At 44.4% G+C, this 18,910-nt stretch overlaps 1 long non-coding RNA gene across 8 annotated transcripts in view; it reads left to right on the forward strand.

Annotated features, from left to right (window-relative positions):
• Positions 1 to 945: 945 nt before the first annotated feature.
• The window catches only part of LOC118012924, a 30,953-nt gene continuing 12,988 nt past the window's right edge, over positions 946 to 18,910 (forward strand). The window contains exons 1-6 of one of the 8 annotated variants that reach the window (XR_004679866.1): positions 946 to 1,850; positions 1,996 to 4,670; positions 4,879 to 4,934; positions 5,458 to 5,906; positions 6,718 to 6,823; positions 10,470 to 12,454. This is a non-coding gene — a long non-coding RNA (uncharacterized LOC118012924). Of the gene's footprint in view, positions 4,671 to 4,878; positions 4,935 to 5,457; positions 5,907 to 6,123; positions 6,214 to 6,717; positions 6,824 to 10,469; positions 12,455 to 18,910 lie in introns of those variants that run through there. The other 7 variants (XR_004679865.1, XR_004679867.1, XR_004679868.1 and 4 more) reach the window with 7 other exon arrangements.

The raw sequence follows: 18,910 nt of genomic DNA on the forward strand, positions 1-18,910 counted from the left end.
GGGGGGCGGCCGCCGGGGCAGGCTCAGCCCGAGCGGCGGGGCATGCCGCGCCGAGGCGGCGGCAGCGGCCGGACGGCTTGGAGCACGGGCGCGGCGCGAGCTCCGGGTCGCTCCGCTGCTCTCTCACAGCTCCTGGCGTCGCCGCTCTCCAGCGCCCGCGTCAGCGCCCAGCCCGCCTCAGCTCCGCCGCCGCCGTTGCTGCTGCTGCTGCCGCCGCGGCCGCTCCACTTCTACAGACTTGATTCTTCGACAGCCTCGCACGGCGCCTGCGCGGGCCCCCTCCCCTCGCGCGCGCGCCCGCCCTCCCCCGCGCTCGCGCCCTCCCCCTCCCCCCCGCGCGCGGAGAGAGAACGAGCGCTGCCGGGAGAGCCGGCTCCGGGCGCCCGCCCGCGGGGCAGCGCCGCCTGTCCGCGCTGCGACCGGTGTCCCCGATGTGAAGGCGGTGGAAGCGTGCTTTTGCCTCCACTACTCGGTCACCATTCCTCCCCTCCAGAACGTTTGGGCCAAATCGTGCTAATGCTCGTGTTTTTAAAAGCAAGGCCACTTTGTGACTTGGTGCTGTCTCTAGAGGATGGGGATTTTAAATCTAGCGTGGTTCACAGTTTTTTTTAAGGAGTTACATTTAAACTCCACTAAGTGCTTTCACACTCGCATTTGCCTGGGAAGGACACACGCGCCGGCGGTGCCCTTAAGTTATACTAACATAAGAGTCTCTTTCCAAGCCAGGGATCGCGTCCACACGTCGTTCGGCGGAACCCTCCCGGAGGGGAGCGGGAGCGCCGTACCCCTCGCAAACACCGAGACTTCCTCTCAGCCCCGCCCTCCCGAGCGGGGAGGTCCTCGCGGCGCCGGCGGACCCAGCCGCCTTATGTAGGACCGCGCGGCGGGCGCGTGACGTGGGCGCAGAGCCGCGGGCCCGCGTGCGCCGCCGCCGCCGCCGCTGCCGCCGCCGAGTGCGCACGCTCCGCGCGGACGTGACGGCGCCGCTGGCACTGGCGGCCTCATTGAACGACTGCACATTCCAGGGATCCGGGGTCCACGGCCAGCGCGGTCGCGTCACCGCGCAGGCTCCGCCCCCTCCGGCGACAGTGGGCCTCTAGGCCCCGCCCCCTGGCCCAAACTTGGACTAGAGGTGGCGCGGGGCGCGGTCGCCGGGGTCCGCGCCGGCCGTGGGGTAGCCGGCTGGCCGGCCTGCGGGCTCCGCAGGCAGGTGTCGCGCGGGGCCGGGCCATCGGCAGAAGTCCCCGACGCCGTAGTGAGGCGGGACTGACGGCGCGGCCCAGGCCAGGGTAGCCCCTGGTGGGTGCAAACCCGCCTGGAGCGAAGGCGGGGTGCGGCCGCAGAGCGTGCTCGGCCCGCTGCGCTCTGCCACGGTTGGCAGCCGCAGACTGTGCGCAGACTGAAGTGAGCACTCGGGTTTCACACTTTTATCGGGAGGAGGAGCTGGTGTGTGTTATGGTAAATCACTTTTGGCTGGTCGTTAGTCTTCCTGACTAATAGACGCGGGCTTAGTCACTCTCAGTTGGGACTTGGACACTTCAAGTCTGTAAGGGCGGCCCTTTGGAGCTTCTTTTGTTGGAAAACAGGCCCACATCGCTCCCTGAGACTGGAATGGGCTGGTTAAGTGTGGGAAGAACAGGGTACTAATTATATTATCTTTCCTACAACTGGATTGGTAGGTGGAGAGAGAAAAAAATCCTGCTGACGTTTCTCTCTAGTTGTTGCTATTGAAAATGCCAGGTTGCTTCAAAGGATTAGCCACAAGGAAGAGGAAAAACACCCTTAGCGAAACAGTGGAGGGAGCTGCCTAAAGCACATGAAGAAACCTGTTCGAAAGTGGCACAGAAAACGTAATGCCAGACTTAAATGTTTTTACAGGCTAGCCCTGCATGTCTTCTCTTGGGGATTTCCAGAGAAGGTGTGCCTGCCATAAAGGTCTCCCCATCTGTTCCCGGATCTTGCTTGCAATTGCAACCCTGCCTCACTCTCTTCTAGCTGGGCGAATTGGGCCTGCCCAGATCCTTCCCTGGAGCGGCTGGTACCAGTGGGCTTGGTCACTCCTGGTACCTGCTGTCAGGAACCTCTTTCAGGACCTGCTCCTCTCGTCACTCTCCATGGAGACCCTGTGCCACTCCTTGTAGCAGGTGACTTTTCTCCCCGGGCCACTGCCCAAAGTGGACGAGGTCCCGTCTGTGTGCTGCAGAGAGACTAGCCATCTGAACACCCCCCAAGAGATGGCCCCCACTAGGCAGTGACTGGAACATTAAAAACAACAACAACAACAACCCTGTGTTAGAGCCATGGCCTAATTATACTCATTTACCTACAAGCTGGTACTGTAATACCCTGAAGGAAAGCCTGCCATTTCATACCAAAATAGAAATAGTGAGCTGCAAATTCTGCCTTGAGAGGGACTAAGTAAGGATTTTTGTAGAACGGAGCTTTTCTTCTCCAAATGAAGGACATTTCCTTTTTATTTTACACTAGGAGTTTAATGTCGAAACGGAGTTGTTGTAACTTCCCTAATGAAATGCCTGCTGGAGAATGGAAAGGCTATTTTAGTTCTGGTCTCTCTTGCCATAAAAGGCTCCGGGATCAAGGGGGTTAAGGCTGGCCCTGGATCCGGGGCAGCAATTCCTTATATTGTATCAAAAGTCTTTCATGCTGCCTGGCCTTTCATGTAGCTCCGAAGCAGCTTTATCGATCTATGCTAAGTAAACATAGCTTTGTTTTCTTCTTCCACCCTCCGCCCTCCCTCCCGGCACAGACTGGAGTTGGATCCCTTCCAAAGCGGCTGCTGCAGCAGCTACAGCCGCCTCCTCCACACACAGAAGCAGGGTTTCTAGGGTGAGGCAATGCGTCTGCAATTCGCAGAGACAAGGCAGGAATTGTAATTGTAGTTCATCATGTGATGACTTATGAAAGAGGAAGTTGGTATGTTTTAGTCACGTAGACTCTGCCCTCTTGCTTAAGGCTGCAGGTCCTTTCAGAAGAGCATTATGGTAATCTTTGCCATTCAGAGTCAAGGTTACCAGGCTGGCTGCAGGGTGCTCCTACACATTCACATGTGGACAGGCAGGTGGATGGCACACGAAGGGTTGGTGGGACAGTGGGTTGAGGCTGGCTTTTAACCAGAACGCTGAAATGCTGCAATTTGTCTTAAGAACTAAAGGAAATGTTCTATGGGGAACACTTCTGCCGAGATTAGATGAAGCAACAGTCCTTTCCAGCTCTAATTTCTAAGATTTCTTTTTTAAATAAAAATCACAGTTAAGGAGCAAAAGGAAAACTGTTCTGTATGATACCATCAAAAGGCAGGAATAAGGGAAGTGATCGGATGTTAAGCCAAAGGGAGCAGTTCTAAGAAATAGCTCAATGGGTGGAAGAAATCTGCCCTCCCCACACTGCGATTTACATGGGTTTCCACCCCGTGAGCATTAAACATCTAAAATCTGAATCTGGTCCCCGGAGCTTACTCCAGTGGAGACGCTCTTGTTAACATACCACGGCCCTGTACTGACAGTCCACAGGGCAGTGTAAAAAAAAAAACAAAAAAGTTGTTCCTTCCAGAAGACCCCGAGGGAACTCTGCCCTGAGGACACACAGCGGGGGGAGGGTTGCAACGTGTGTGCTGTCCACGAGGTGGTATTCCTAGAGACTGCTGAGTTCATGCACTTCACCCTATATTCACATGTGGAATCACAGCCTTCATTCTTTAGAGTGCAGTTTCTATTAATAGCATGATGTTGCAACCATACTAGAGCTTCTTAAACTCTGACCCTGGCATATTTGGAGGAGGAAAAAAAAAAGGCAGCGGCGTGTCATTTGGATTTCTGTGGATAACAACCTCAGCTCCTTGTACTTGGGCAAAACTGCCGTAAGATTGGAAGAGTGCATGTGCTACTCAGGGCTTTTCTACTTAAAAAAAAAAATTATAAATATGTACTTGAACAGATCTGTTTATATGAATACGCCTATACATACTATGGAGAGTCATGACACAAATGAACCTTCTGTAGTAGATAGGAGAGCCTTTCTTCTAAGTGATAGCATTTTATGAGACAGTTCTACTGTTTTCAGATTGCAAATACACTTTTTTAGAAATACTTTCCCTCTGTTTGACCTCTCCGTGTAGCCTGCCTCCCCTGTGCACAGAATGCATGTGGATATTAAAGAGACTTTTGCATATGGAGGAGATAAACTCTGTGGAGGGTCTAAGAATCAGGCCAAATAAAATCACAGGAGCTCTTAATCACCCACATATTATACACAGAAGCTGTTAGTCACCAGCCTATGTGTAAACATATGTATAGGTCCCCATTTAGAGTAAAAATTGGGGTCTTGATGTAGGCTAACTACTTACTGTGTCAGAATTTAAAGAGCTAAGTGAGAAATACAGACAAAGGAGAGATTGAGGTCACACACTCGCTCAGTCTGCAAGGAAATTTGTAGGAGAACTGGAAGGGATTCAACAGCCATTTGCTGCCAGAACCCTCCTATTGACTTTTTGGAAAGAGCATGATGAAATGTACTTTTCTGGAAAAAGGTCTGAATGCGGGTTTAATGGATATTTAAGACACTCACCAAAATCCTTTAAAAGAGATCACTAGGAAGATGCTGACAAAAGGGGTGAACTAACTTCAAGGATAATGTTTGAAAATATCAAGATGGTAAATTTTCTTTCATTAGCTTACCTACTTAAAATGTGACTTTTCCTGCATACACATTCAGTAGTAAGGGGACTGAAAAAATGGAAGATGTTACAATTCTAAAAGGTTAAGGATAATATGATTGCCTTGTGTTTATTATACCTTTCATATGGACATTCAAAAAAGATAGTTCAACCATAAATTGTATTATCTTGTCATCCTTTTTCAGAAATGGAAACCTAAAGTATTGGAAGATTAAGTGATTTGCCTACAGTAGCATTAAAGGTGAGTGTCAGAACTGAAATCCAGTCCTGTTGTCTAATGATATAGTCTAGAAGATTCTACTTGCATTTTGAGTTTTTAAAAAAATCACATAAGCACAGTGTAGAAACCTAGCAGGAGAGTGTTAACATTTGTGAGTGTTAACAAAAAGAATGTTAAGATGTGCCAATCTCTATTTATAGGAAAAAAAGCAATTCTAGGATAGTTCACAGGACATGCAATGTAAAGAACAGCCAACAATCACAACAGATAGAGGGAGATGGTAGAGATGAGAGACAGTTGCCACCACGCCGTGCCTGGTATGGGACACCTTAAATGGCAAGCTATTTTGTGCTGGTCTTTATGAACCTTAGATCAAAATCGATGTTGGTGGTAGGATAAAAGACTTCCATTCTGGGATTCAGTTGGGTGAGGATATGGTTTGGGCAGTCACCAAACTGGAATACTGCACCTCCAGCTCCTTATGATGTGCTTCCTTAAGAACAAAAGGGAATCATCTCATGAAATCATTTTATTCCTGTTATAGGATTCCAGTCCTGGCTACTTTGCACTCAGACAAATAAACACAAGGGGCTAGGGGGCCCTGAAAAGAAAAAAAATAACGTGAAGTCAGATATTCCATAGCATTTCATGATTATAAAGGGCTTATAGGAAGCAAAATGATCATAACTTATTCCAAATAAGCCCTCATTGTCATTGTATTTCTTATGAAAAAGAAGTGAGCCAATATGAGCTAGACTGACTTTCTCTTGACAAGCTGAAAATATATTTTGCAAAAGAATGCCAGTCAGCGGGAAAATCTGGCCTTTATCAATGGGATTTCAATAATCTGTTCTGGTGGCTTACTTGCTCTAGTCTAATGTGTTTAGAACCAAAAAACAAACAAAAAAAAGAAGAAGAAGAAGTAGAAGAAGGAGTTCCAGTCCAAGATGGCGATGTAGGAAGACCCCGAACTTACCCCCTCCACAGAACACGGTAAATTATACCTACTTATAGAACAATTCTTCCCAAAGAAGCACTAAGGGCCAACCCAACAGCTTCTCCACAACAAAGGATAGAATGGGGGAAAAAAAAAAGTAGTATTGTCATTTAAAACAATTATTTTATGTGTATAGGTGATATTCTAATAATACCCAAAGATCTAAATGTTTAATAGTAAAATTATTTCTCCATTTTTTTTGTGTGTGGTCAGTTTTTTGTACAGAGGAGACACAGAGGGCTCCCTGTGGAAGGAAAAATGGAAGAAAAATTTAAAAGACTCATCGTGGGCTGTTATTTATTCATTGGAGTAAGTGTGCATACGCATTAGCACATCCGCTCTTGTGCCCACGTGGCAATGCCTCTTTGCCAAGGGGAGTGCAAAACCACCAAGACAATTAAGATTCACACTCAGAACTGAGTTGACACAGGGAAGAAGAAAACCAAGTACAGCTGTCTGTGAACAGAGAGCCTGAGTTTATGCCCTAACAAAAGACCACTGGTAGACAGAAATAGAGAAAAAGATTTCCTAATGTGACTGCCTAAATATAGTGTGTTTACTAAAAAGCTGGTCACAGACAGCAAAAATGCAAGTAGGATGAACTTTGATGGACTTGTTGGCCTGCCTTGTCAGCCCTTCCAGCAAATTCCTAAGCGAGGAAACCGGTCTGAAACTTGCCTGGGAACTACACACATGCGAACTTCCTAGGGGCTATCTCTTAGCATTTCAGAGATTGCTAGATTTTGAACATTTTTCAGATTGCTTTTATCCCACTACCTACCAATCTACCTATATTTGCATTAACAGATCAATTCGTTCTTCTTTACCATGACTAAGACGTCCTGTCCGCTCCCTTTATCAATTTATTGGGGCACCAAGGCAATGAAGACTTTGCCTCAAAGAAAACATGCAGGTAAACAACAGCTAGAATCCACGTTTCCCAGACTGCAGTTCTTTCTTTAGCCCACTGGTGGGCTACCTCCTATTTCTGTTTTCTTCCCGGGTTCTTTTTTTACGTACATGTAAATAGTTGCACAGGAAGTGGCCGAGGAACCATAGGTTCTGTTCACACACCTGGCAGATCACCTGAGACAGGTCACTTGGACACCCTGGGCCCGGCATTTTTCTCTACTGGGAGAGGAGATGCTGAACTCGATGCCATTTCTACTCAGACCCTTTCCACGGTGCGCGATTTCACGGGAATACAGGGGAATTTGACAAACCCAAGCCCGACATTCTTCTGACACACGTGGCATCACAAAACAATGCAGAGAAATGACCAGGGAGTGTCTGCCCAATATTTTGGGGCATTGTGCCATCTAAATAAAGTTGTGAGGTTAAGTGGCTACCAGATCATCACATCATCTGAGAACATTATGTCTGCTTGGTTTGGGCTCCGATCCCAGGCTAGGAGTGCCTAAGCCACGGTCTGTACTTAGTTTAAGTTAGCCAGGGCAAAAGCATCTGTATCAGCATTAATATGCCCAATTAAAGTGTCTCAAGACTTACGGAAAATATTTCTTTTCACAAGAGACTGCCTTATTTTATTTTAAATATACTTGTATATCTTAATATATATATGGGCAAAGATTATGTATATACTTCATATAAAATGGGCAAAGATTCAATATCCTATTGACAGCTCCTTCAGATTACTCAAGAGGACCTAAGTTGAGAAAAACAAAAAACTTCCATACACGGATACATCAGCAGGATGTGGAAACTTGTCTTGAGGATTTTTTTTGTATTCTCACCCAAGATTCCTCAGCTTAATAGCTGTGCGGCTTCTCTGCTGGCTATATACTGAATTTATAAAAGATGTTAGGGGAGATAAGTTCTAGGAATCCTGATATTTTGAAATTTGTTAACTATAGTCAAATATTACATTCACAACCTTCTGTATGTGTTTCATTTATTTGAGTCTGATTATGAAAAAAAACTAATGAAGTTTCTTAAATTCTGTATATTTCAAAAACGGTGTTGGTGGGAAGCACTTATATGTGGATGTTTCATTTCAACTCTTCTTCCAAAACCAAAAAAGAGCCATATTCCTTGCTTTTCGTATAAAAATTACTCAATATATTTAAAAATGAGTGTCCCAGAATCAAACTTCTAGATTCCATGAATTCAGAGTGTGGAAAAGGAGAACCGGCCCCTTTTAGCTGTAACAGGAGACATTCTTTTAAAAGCCTGGAATGCTGAAGCCCTCTTATACTGAAAACATGTCAGGACATGCCTTTTTGGGATGCTGTCAAGTGGTTTAGGCTCAGAATTCTACATTCCATACTTTTGAAGTTGTTTTCTGTTGGCAGACGACCTCTTGATTATTTTCATGTGGTGGGTGTCCAGGCCAACCTCTCCAGTTCCCTGTAATTAACCACCCCCCTCCAAAAAAAACCCCTAAAACCTCATGCCCTGTGAAGTGTCCATATTTTACCATCAAGTTATGGGTCGTGTGAGTGCTGGGCTTATCACGGTCAATCCTATGAGCCTTGTCACAGTTCGTCACAAATGTCAGTTCCAAATCGGGTACACATGACCTAGAGTGCTTTATCCTCCTATGCTCGTTTCTACTTCTTAGTAGTGTCACCATGTTAAGGAATGAAAAATTACACTTGCTGTGAAAAAGTTTTCACCTTTAAGGAGCTGTCATTTCCCTAGTAAAATCAAATAACAATTTCTATTCACCTCGGCTCCTTTTGGGTTCAAGGCTGGGAATGCGTTAGCAGACAGACAAATGAAGGAACTGGTGAATGGAGTCTCTCCTGACTCAGAAAGGTGCAACTGCCCCCTCGTGCAGGAGATACCAGTTAGGTGCAAACCAGTTCTCCCACTCCATAGAGCCCCTGTTTTCTAGGATGTTGTGATTCATGGGTTGGAGAATGACACTATAGTCCAGTACACTGTACAGCATGAACCTAATTAAATTAAAAGTAAATACTACCCCCTCCTTGCCTCTGAACCATCAGGAATTCATTTCACAGGTGCTTCTATCTGTGGCTTCGGAACAAAGGTAGCCCACTTAAAACTCCATCAACATTTGCCTTGTCATAGAAGACACAGTAGTAGATGTTTTGATATTGCTCGAACTCCAGCAGGATTCTCAACATGCCCCCAAACGGAGAGGCATAATCTTGAGTGATGGTTAAAAAAAAAAGTCTCATTTCATTTCACTTTGTGGGAATTAGTTCTTAATTGTCTGTTTTATTGGGAAATTTCCCAGAGATTTACACAATGAGAAACTAGTCTGGAAGAAGCCAAACAGGACAGACATAACAGTCAGAGGTCTTTTAAAACATTTCATCTTGCAGACCAAGAATACAACTTGGAAATCATTTTTATGCTTTTATTAAGGTATATAAATTATGATATTTTAGGTGACGCCAATAAAGCCAGCCTAGGGAAGAAAATCAGTTTCTTTCTTCAAGCTTTCCAGAGGTAGTATAAGTTAAATAATTCTATGGTAGAGTTTCAACACCTCCAGTTGAGCACTGTTGTTTACGAAGTAAGAACAGTAATCCTCACGTAAAAAGGTGGTATTGCTACCCGAGACAGCAGATGGTGTTATTAAATACACAGGCAAAGTCTAAGGTCATAAGGAACTAACAATTAACTAGAAATACGATCTGTCACACTCGTTTAATGGGTAACCTACCAGATATATGTCACCTGTATTATCGTGAGTGTTGGGAGGTCCATCGTCAAGCTTCCGAGCAGTTACACAATCAGTTTGGAAATATTGTGATTATGTTCTCCTTTAAGCATTTAGTGAAACCAACAAGCTAGAAAGAAAGTGAAAATTAGTGTGATTTCCTCATAATCTTGCTTTTGGTTGCCTACTTTCAAAAATACTTTACCGTTTCAGATTGCACAATTTCACAGCTATCCCTGAATATAATTGGTCTACCCAAACTAATACTTGTCAAGATTTTGGATTTTGTACTGCTAATTCGAGTTGTTCAAGGCCTCTTTACATTATCATAGGTATTATTTTTGCCCTTGCAGATTTCATAGTGGGAAGGTGATGAGAAAAGATTTAGCCGTACATGGTGGCAACACATGGCGGGGGTGGGGGCAGGCTGAAACCAGGAGGGTGGGGACGCCTGGGTGGCTCAGTCGTTAAGCATCTGCCTTCGGCTCAGGTCATGATCCCAGAGTCCTGGGATGGAGCCCCGCATCGGGCTCCCTGCTCAGTGGGGAGTCTGCTTCTCCCTCTCCTGCTCCCCCCTGCTTGTGTTCCCTCTCTTGCTGTGTCTCTCTGTGTCAAATAAATAAATAAAATCTTTAAAAAAAAAAAAGAAAGAAAGAAACCAGGAGGGTGGAGGAGGGGCATTGAGTTAGGAGTGGGGGGTGGGGAGCAGGGGGCAAAGTGTAGTCAAACACTTACCAGTGAGTAATGAGGGCATGATTAAAATCTGGAAGTGGACTCAGTTTTGATTATAAATCAAATACAAATATATCAGTAAAGTAAGATCTTTACACAGACAGCCCAATTCCTTATGAGGGTTTTCCAAGGAGAATTTGCCACGGAGAATGTGTGAAGTTTCCTTTTCACTTAGGCTTTTGAGGATGAAGAACTGAATTCTAAATTCACGCAAAGGAAAAATGACCAACAGGGCAACAACCAAGTCTGAATCACAAAGAGCAATTTGCTTAGAATTTGGAAGGGTGAGCCTTGGCCCATAAGCAAGAACTCCAAAGTGTGTCAAAGAGTTGTGACTCCGACCATTGTGTCGACTGATCTGAAAACCACCATCTGGAAAAGCTGAAACATCCCCAGTGCCCCAGGTGAATAGAAGATGAACAATGGAAAACAAGGTTCGGAGGCCACTGGTTCCTCAAAGTAAGTGGGTGGATCGCAGTCTGTGGACAAAAACCCGTTCTTAAATTTCCCTGCTGCTGGATTTGGTGAGGAAGTCTGAATCACAGAAAATGCATGCTAATAAGATTTTTTTTCTGATGCAGTTTCACATATTTAAATGTGTATATTTACATTTCTCCACATTTAAACTGAGTCAGAAAAGCACAGCGTCTGAAGGCACAGACTCCCAGTCTGAGACCTTCATCAACGAGCTCAGGGAGCTCGATTCTCCACGTGGCCAGGACTCCTGCTGAAACTTCCAACAGCCCTCAGAAAAGCCAACGAGGTACCCTTGGGCTGAATGAATGAGAACCTTCTGGAGAGCGGAAGACTGGTGGAGGTCCAGCTGGAAAAACATATGGCAGCAGAGGCGGAAAGAGGGCTTCATGACCGAGAGCTTTTATAAAAAATGTCTGGAGGCTCAAGGCAACCGTTACAACCCAAGATCTTACTAAGCATGATGGATATTCTTACTTCTAGGATTGCCTCCAATTTACCTGGATCACAGCCAGCACTGCATCCTCAGGCGCCCCTCGGGATGGTGCCCAATGAAGAACAGCATTGCACCACATCCTACCCCCAAGGCCAGGACCCCATGCCTGTTCCCCCCGCCCCCACCCTGATAGAGCACTCAAGATGGCAGCTCACTGTGTCGTCCTGAAAGAAAACAAAGTTTGCAAATTACTCCAGTCTGTTTGTTTTATAACAGGTCAGGAGGGAAAATGACCATGGTCAATTCTCTTCTTACCCCCGTGTGAACTCAGAGCATTTTCGAGCTGCTCAGTGAGCAAAGCCAGGCAGTGTGAGTTTCTGACGAGGACACCATGCCAAGATGGCCTCTCCAGATACAGGCACAGCCTTGAGGTTTTATGTCAGTCCCTCCCCGCCCAGCGTCATTTCCAAAATAATGGAAAGGAAGATTTGATTTTTCCATGTGAATTCTCCATAATAATCTTCTCTTATCGCTAATAACCATTTGTGTCTGTTACTGAGCTTTAAGAACATTCTACACGGAATGCTGTATCCCTTAGAAAAGACATAAATTAGGAGTTGATTATTCAGAATTATATATAAAAAAATACACTTTATAAAGTCCATAATTGACTGCAGGGTTGTAAAAAAAAAAATAGTAAGTTCCCCTAGAACACTGAAGTAGTATTAGGTTTTTAAAAATGAAACCAACATATACTTTTTAAAGATATGCACAGACTGTATTGGGAAGGTAGACATGTGTACCTCTTTCTATCAGTAATGTAGTTACAGCTGACACTATTACTTTTCTTCAACAGATAATACTGTCTCCCTTCCTGTGTCCCTGATGGTTTTTCCACCACCATTCTCCTTACGCGAGGCAGTTGTAGAAGCGGCAATTATTGGAGTCACAAAACTCGGGGCCTGACTTTATTACCCAATCATTATGCCAATTATCCTTCTAGTTTTCCCTTTGTCCATATGTACACATTTCCAAGACATGTTTTTTCACTACTGGAAAGAGAAAGGCCAATGGATCAGTTACACACACTCTATACTGATAAAGCAATGTCATTAACTTTTGATAAAAGAAGAAGCAAATTATAGCCCTTTATGCTTAGATTGTATTTTCCTTCTTAGGAACCTGAAGCAAAAAGTGTGTGTGGGGGGGCGTCTGGGTGGCTCAGTCGTTAAGCGTCTGCCTTCGGCTCAGGTCATGGTCCCAGGGTCCTGGGATCAAGCCCCATATCTGGCTCCCTGCTCAGCGGGAAGCCTGCTTCTCCCTCTTCCACTCCCCCTGCTTGTGTTCTCTCTCTCTGTCAAATAAATAAATAAAATCTTAAAAAAAAAAAAAAGTGTGTGTGTGTGTGTGTGTACATATATATTACTATATTGTTATATAATTATTATATACTACTAAAATATTTTTAATAATGTCAGGTTCACAGTGAGCTTTCCATCCATCTGGCCAAGGGGGTTGGGGACTGTGTACCTAAGTCTACTTGGGCCTAATGGAGAAAGGGCTTTGAAGCCCCAGAATTTTCTAGATGTTCAGAGAGAGGAAAGAAAGTCACTTCTTCTCAAGTAAAGCTTTTTTTTTTGTAGGGCACCAGAAATGCAGAGATAGATACGGGCTGGGGTAACTAAATGTGTGTTCTTGTGAATGGAGGCCCGTTCCCCCTTGGCCGCCTGACGCTACGGCTCCTGGTACGAGGGACGCCAAATCCCTGTCTGTAGACACTCTGGGGTTGAACTCCTGGGGGCGTAACTCATGCTCTGCGACAGGCACCACTTCTGCCTCTGTAGCCCCAGTACCGTGTAAACACGGGCAAACCCCTTTTCTGTGCTTCATTTCCTCTCTAAGTTGACATACAGTTGACCCTTGAACAATGCAGGGGTGAGGGGCGCCGACCCCCACTCCCAGTCGAAAATCCACACGTAACTTTTGATTCCCCCAAAACTTAACTACTAATAGCCTACTGTTGACCGGAAGTCTTACTAATAACACGCACAGTCGACTAAGCCGTATTTTGTATGTTATGTGTATTATATGCTGTATCCTTACAATAAAGTAAACTAGAGAAAAGGGGCACCTGGGTGGCTCAGTTGGTTGAGTGTCCGACTCTTGGTTTCAGCTCGGGTCGTAATCTCAGGGTCATGGGACAGAACCCCACATCGGGCTCCATGCTTAGCAGGGAGTCTGCTTGGGATTCTCTCCCTCCGCCCCTCCTCTGTGCACTCTCTCTTTCTCAAATAAATAAATAAATCTTAAAAAAAAAAAAACTAGAGAAAAGAAAACATTATTAAATAAATCATAAGAGAAAATACATTTACGGTACTGTCTTTTATTTCTGGAGTAATAATCCGCATGTAAGTGGACGCTCGCAGTTCAAACCCACATTGTTCAAGGGTCAACCGTAAATGTGTGTACTAATATGTCCAGAGACCACTCAGTATGGGTAGGTATCACCCAGTGGTTAAGACTGCAGGGCCTGGAGGCAATGAGCCAGGGTTTTATTCTAGTTCTTCCACTTTTACCAGCTGTGTGAGCCTAGGCAAGTGACTTAAACTTGCTGTGCCTCCATTTCCTTATCTGTGAAATGGGTATAAAAGCAGCACTTGCTGCAGAGGTTGATAGAAGGGTGAAATGACATACCACGTGCCTTGAGTGGTGTAAGGCACATGACAAGCCCTTGATTCACCCTGGCTTTCGTTATGTTAGGTATTTCCGGACAAGGCTGAAGCAGACATTTTTTTCTAAAACCAACCAGTTCTTCTACCTCCCGTGGCCAGACTTGAGGATCTTACTTTAGGAACAAGCCCTGCTACTTCGCATCCCTCCACACCCACCACTCCAGGAAGTAGTTATCACCAAAGCTGCCAATGACCTCATTGTGACCATCTCCAAGAGACTCTTATCTCTAATCCTTCCTGAGTCATCCACCACTTCTGCGATCACTCCTTCCATTCTTTTTCTCACTTTGGCTCTTAAAGTAACATCCTGTGCCTACTGAACTTAAAGAAGGCAAGAACTTCAGAAGTTCTTAAGGTGTGTGTTCTACCGCCCCTTGCTTTACTCCAGGCTATAAAGTCCTTAGTGCTTGGCATGTAGTAGATACTCAATAAATGTCTGGGGCCCTGCCTTGAACTGAGATGTTGAAGAACTTCCTCAATCTCTGTCCCCTTGTGTTGTTTTCTTGATATTTGGGTCCTTGCTGCTCTCCCTGGAATCTCTGCTAAATGAAGGAAATCCTGGAAGGCTGTCTGACTTCTCATCCATCTTTTTCTTCACTTAAGACCTGAAATTCTTTATAGTTAAACTTCCTCTGCTTCAGGTTTCCAGTTTTTGGTGGGGGGGGGGGGGGTATATTGTTACTCCTTTTTCCGGGAAATGTAGGAATTAAACCCCTGAAACATCAAAATCACACACAATTATTCTGAAAACAACTCCTTTGGGGATGTACAAGATGCATTCTAGCAAAGGAATCATATTCTCCCAGAGGCAGAACCCAAGGATATGCATTTTAAAAATCAAAGTCCTGGGGCGCCCGGCTGGCTCAGGCAGGAGAGTGTGCAACTCTTGATCTTAGGGTTGTGGGTTCGAGCCCCACGTTGGGTGTAGAGATTATATAAAAATAAAATCTTTAAAAAATAAAATAAGAAATAAAAATAAAAACAAAATTCCTTTCTTATACACAGTAAAGTACGATAACCATTGGTTCAATCTCACCCTGAATCCCTTTTGCCACACATCTCAATTCAGGGCCACTTCAACTGAACAAAGGTTACCTGTGAGGATCAAAGCTACTTAATATATTAGCTTATAATATTTTTTTAAAAAGGCAGATTTCCCCTTACATGCACACACCTGCACACACCTGCACATGCGTGCATGCTCACACACACACACACTGAAGTCAACTGTACAGGGGTTTTTAAAAATTACCCATTATTTTGGTTTATTCACACCATTAGGCATAGCAGGGCCAATGATACTTTTAGGGAAAAGTTTTAATTTTTAAAACGTTTGAAAATGTTTTAATTTTTAGAAGATTTTGTTTATTTATTTGAGAGAGAGAAAGAGAGAGTGAGCAAGCATGAGCGGGGGGTGGGGGGGTAGGAGCAGAGGGAGAGGGAGAAGCAAACTCCCCCGCTGAGCAGGAAGCTTGACGTGGGGCTCGATCCCAGGACCCCAGATCATGACCTGGGCCAAATGCAGACACTCAACTGACTGAGCCACCCAGGCACCCAAAAATGTTTTAATTTTAATTTCTTTTAAAATCAGAAGGGAGAAAATAGTATAACAATAGTGAATATATATTAATGAATTCAGTCTCGATTATATTTGGCTTTATACCACTGCAGTGGTAGGACGTAGTTTTTAATGGAGGAAGGGGCCCACAAAGGCAAAAATGCCCACAGAATTTCTGGGAACCACAAAAGTTATAATGCAGCCCTGATAATGACCACTGACCTTTTTTAGGTTCCTGTGTTCAGATGAAGAATTCCCGGAATACTTTCATATTTTTAATGTATACATTGCCTTAGACTTTGTCTTTGGTATTCTAGTTTCTTTCTATTTATCTTGATCCCCCAGAGACCTCATCTCTTGCATTACCTTTGTTCACTGTCTCTATACTAATGAATTCCAAATCTCGCTCCCCCTCTATCCTTGTGTCAGATTCTAACTTTGAACTTCTCACTGCCCATCGGGTATTTTCCACTTGCGTATCTCATCACTGGCTCAAAACCAACAGACACATCCCTGAGCTCACCTTCCCCTGCTCTTCGGCTCTCGCTCTCTGCTCTCCCGTCTGTCTATTAGAATTACTACTAATTTTGCAGTCATTATGAGGCTACCTTCAGCTCAGGTCCTCTCTCCCTCCCTTATCTGGCTGGGCCTTAGGTCCCATGCTCGCCGCTGTCCCTATCTGAGTCTCGCTACCCATTCCTCAGCCCTGCTTTCCTTGCCTCTCATCATTCCCACTTGCATTCCAACGTGAATTCCCACTTCCTCCTACAACACAATTCCTAACCATCCTTGAACTGACCTTAGCACTCTTTGCATCATTTTTTCCCCCTCTGCTCCATAATTCCACTACTTCAACCCAAACTCCTTATCAGTTTTTAAGGCCCTGCCTAGGTGGATCCCTATGTTCTGACCAACATGTCTCTCTGCTCGTGAACACCCACCAAAGATGACAGTTAAAGACTCCCCTCACTCTCTCGTGTTTGCTGTCTTTGTCTTTTGTTTAGCTCTAGATTCATTCATTCACTCATTTACTTGGTAGTCTGGGGGTACTTCTCCGTCCTGGGCATGGTCACCTTAAATGTCCCCTTCCTACCTATTCCAACCCTATATAGCTTTCAAAGCTCAGGTCAGGTCCCCATGTGTGTAGCCCCAGATTTACCCATGATCACTGGTCTCTTTCCTCTGTACCCTCAGGGTAGCGGTGTAGTGTCCCAGAATTTAGCCCTCAGTGATGCTTGTGGTGTGGGATTTCTTGACAGTGTCATGGATGCTATTTGCCTGAGTCTTGTGAAAGCAATAATCTTTATAGACAATCTACCTTTTCTATCACCCAACTGCACCTGATATCAAGCCCGGGGCTGGGCTAGTGGTGCCAACCCACTGATTATTATCAATAATCCCTGTATTTCAAGTGTTTTCTATACTATGATCCAGGCACTATATATGCTAGACACTTTATATACACTGATCCCTATGAGGTTGATATTATCATCCCTCTTTTACAGGTTGGAGAAACTGAGGCCCAGAGACATTAAGTGACTTGGTGAAGTTTACATAGTTGTGAAGTAGCTAAATTAGAATTTAAGGCCTGACATGATCCAAAAACTGTGCTCTCACTCTCTTTGTTAAATTACCTCTGCTTTCGGTTGATCTGTAAATATTCAAATCTACTCATTTTCTTCCCGGTGATAATTATGTTTGTTTTCTATCTCCGTTTATATATGTAAATTCTTTTTTTTTTTTTTTAAGTAATCTCCAGGCCCGACATGGGGCTTGAACTTACAAACCCAAGATCAAGAGTTGCATGCTCTATGGACTGAGCCAGCCAGGCGCCCCTCTCCCTTTGTATTTTTAATAGCCTGCTATTCTGTCTTTTCAGGGCTCTCCACTTATATCAGACACACTAAATCCTTCTAGAATCTTATCATAAATGTCCACCACATATTGGTTATTCGTGCGATATTTATATAAAATAATTGTAAGCATCAAGCTCACATGTGGACCCACCCAGCCAGTACCTTTCACTCATGCAATGTAGTATATTTTGTCAATTAAACAAATCTCAAGATTTAAAAAAAAAATCAATAAACATACAATGGAAAGAGAAGTTGGGAACATAGAAATAGTATCTCAAAATGAATACATTATATATAAAAGTTCACAACCAGGAATTCTACAATTGGGTTTGTGGTAATGTTAAGTCATTAATCCTGTGTTCCTCTGTTGTTTCTCCATGTACCCTAACCTGGTGGAGTTCCTGTCAATTCTTTTTTTTTTAAGATTTTATTTATTTATTTGACAGAGAGAGAAACACAGCGAGAGAGGGAACACAAGCAGGGGCAGAGGGAGAGGGAGAAGCAGGCTTCCCGCAGAGCAGGGAGCCCGACGCAGGGCTCGATCCCAGGACCCCGGGATCATGACCCGAGCCGAAGGCAGACGCTTAACCACTGAGCCACCCAGGTGCCCCATTCCTGTCAATTCTTAACGCCAGATTATGGAGTTAATCTAGACTATTCAAAGCCTTCCATAATATTAAGAAAACAAAATAATAAACTAAAATTAACTTGCTTTATTATAAGATAGTACTTTTAAGAACTTTTGGGGGGGCTGAAAACCCCTGGAGATATTTGTGGTGAAAGCGTCATAGCAAAACAAAATCTGTGGTAGAGCATGCCATCTCATTACTGGGAGGTGATAAGTACTTGCTTACTAGCCCTTCAGTGCAATGCCTCTCGCTTCCTGTGACAGAAACTGTCACCTATCTCCCACTGTCCATCCTCTTCTCTCTCTCGGTAACATCGTCCTTATTATAAATAGTGATTGCTTTCTTTTTCTTTTTTATTAAGATTTTATTTATTTATTTCAGGGAGAGAGAGAGAGAGAGCACGAGCAGGGAGGAGGGGAAGAGGGAGAGGTTGAAGCAGACTCTCTGCTGAGTTGGGAGCCCGACTCCGGGGTCATGATCTGAGCCGAAGGCAGACGCTTAACCAACTGAGCTGCCCAGGCGCCCCAGTTCTTCTTTTTTTACACCTGAATCATTATTTGCTCTCTGTTCAAAAATAACTCAGCCAAATAGATTTTCCTACTAAAGCTATGATGTCAGAACAGAAAATGTCACTCTAACCTTTTGTTTTATTTTGCTTATTTTGTTTTTATCTATATCTGTTTGCCACCTTTATTCCTGAAAGAATAATTCGGGAATTATGCAATACTCTAAAGTAGGGATTAACAGGAAATGTTCCTGGACAACTTTGGTTTGTAAGAGAAACAAAGAATTTATTGCTGACTTGGTTACTAGCGGCAGGGTAATCAGAGATTCTGTGAAGGAAGCTGGAAGCTGACCTCTTTTAAAGTCACTTAAAAAAGCTGAGGTTGATTTTGTAGTTCTTGGTCAGAATCTCGCAACCCTTTACTTT

Source organism: Mirounga leonina, unplaced genomic scaffold (assembly GCF_011800145.1).
Source record: "Mirounga leonina isolate KUSES-001 unplaced genomic scaffold, KU_Mleo_1.0 Mir_152, whole genome shotgun sequence".
In the NCBI taxonomy this organism is placed as follows: domain Eukaryota; kingdom Metazoa; phylum Chordata; class Mammalia; order Carnivora; family Phocidae; genus Mirounga; species Mirounga leonina.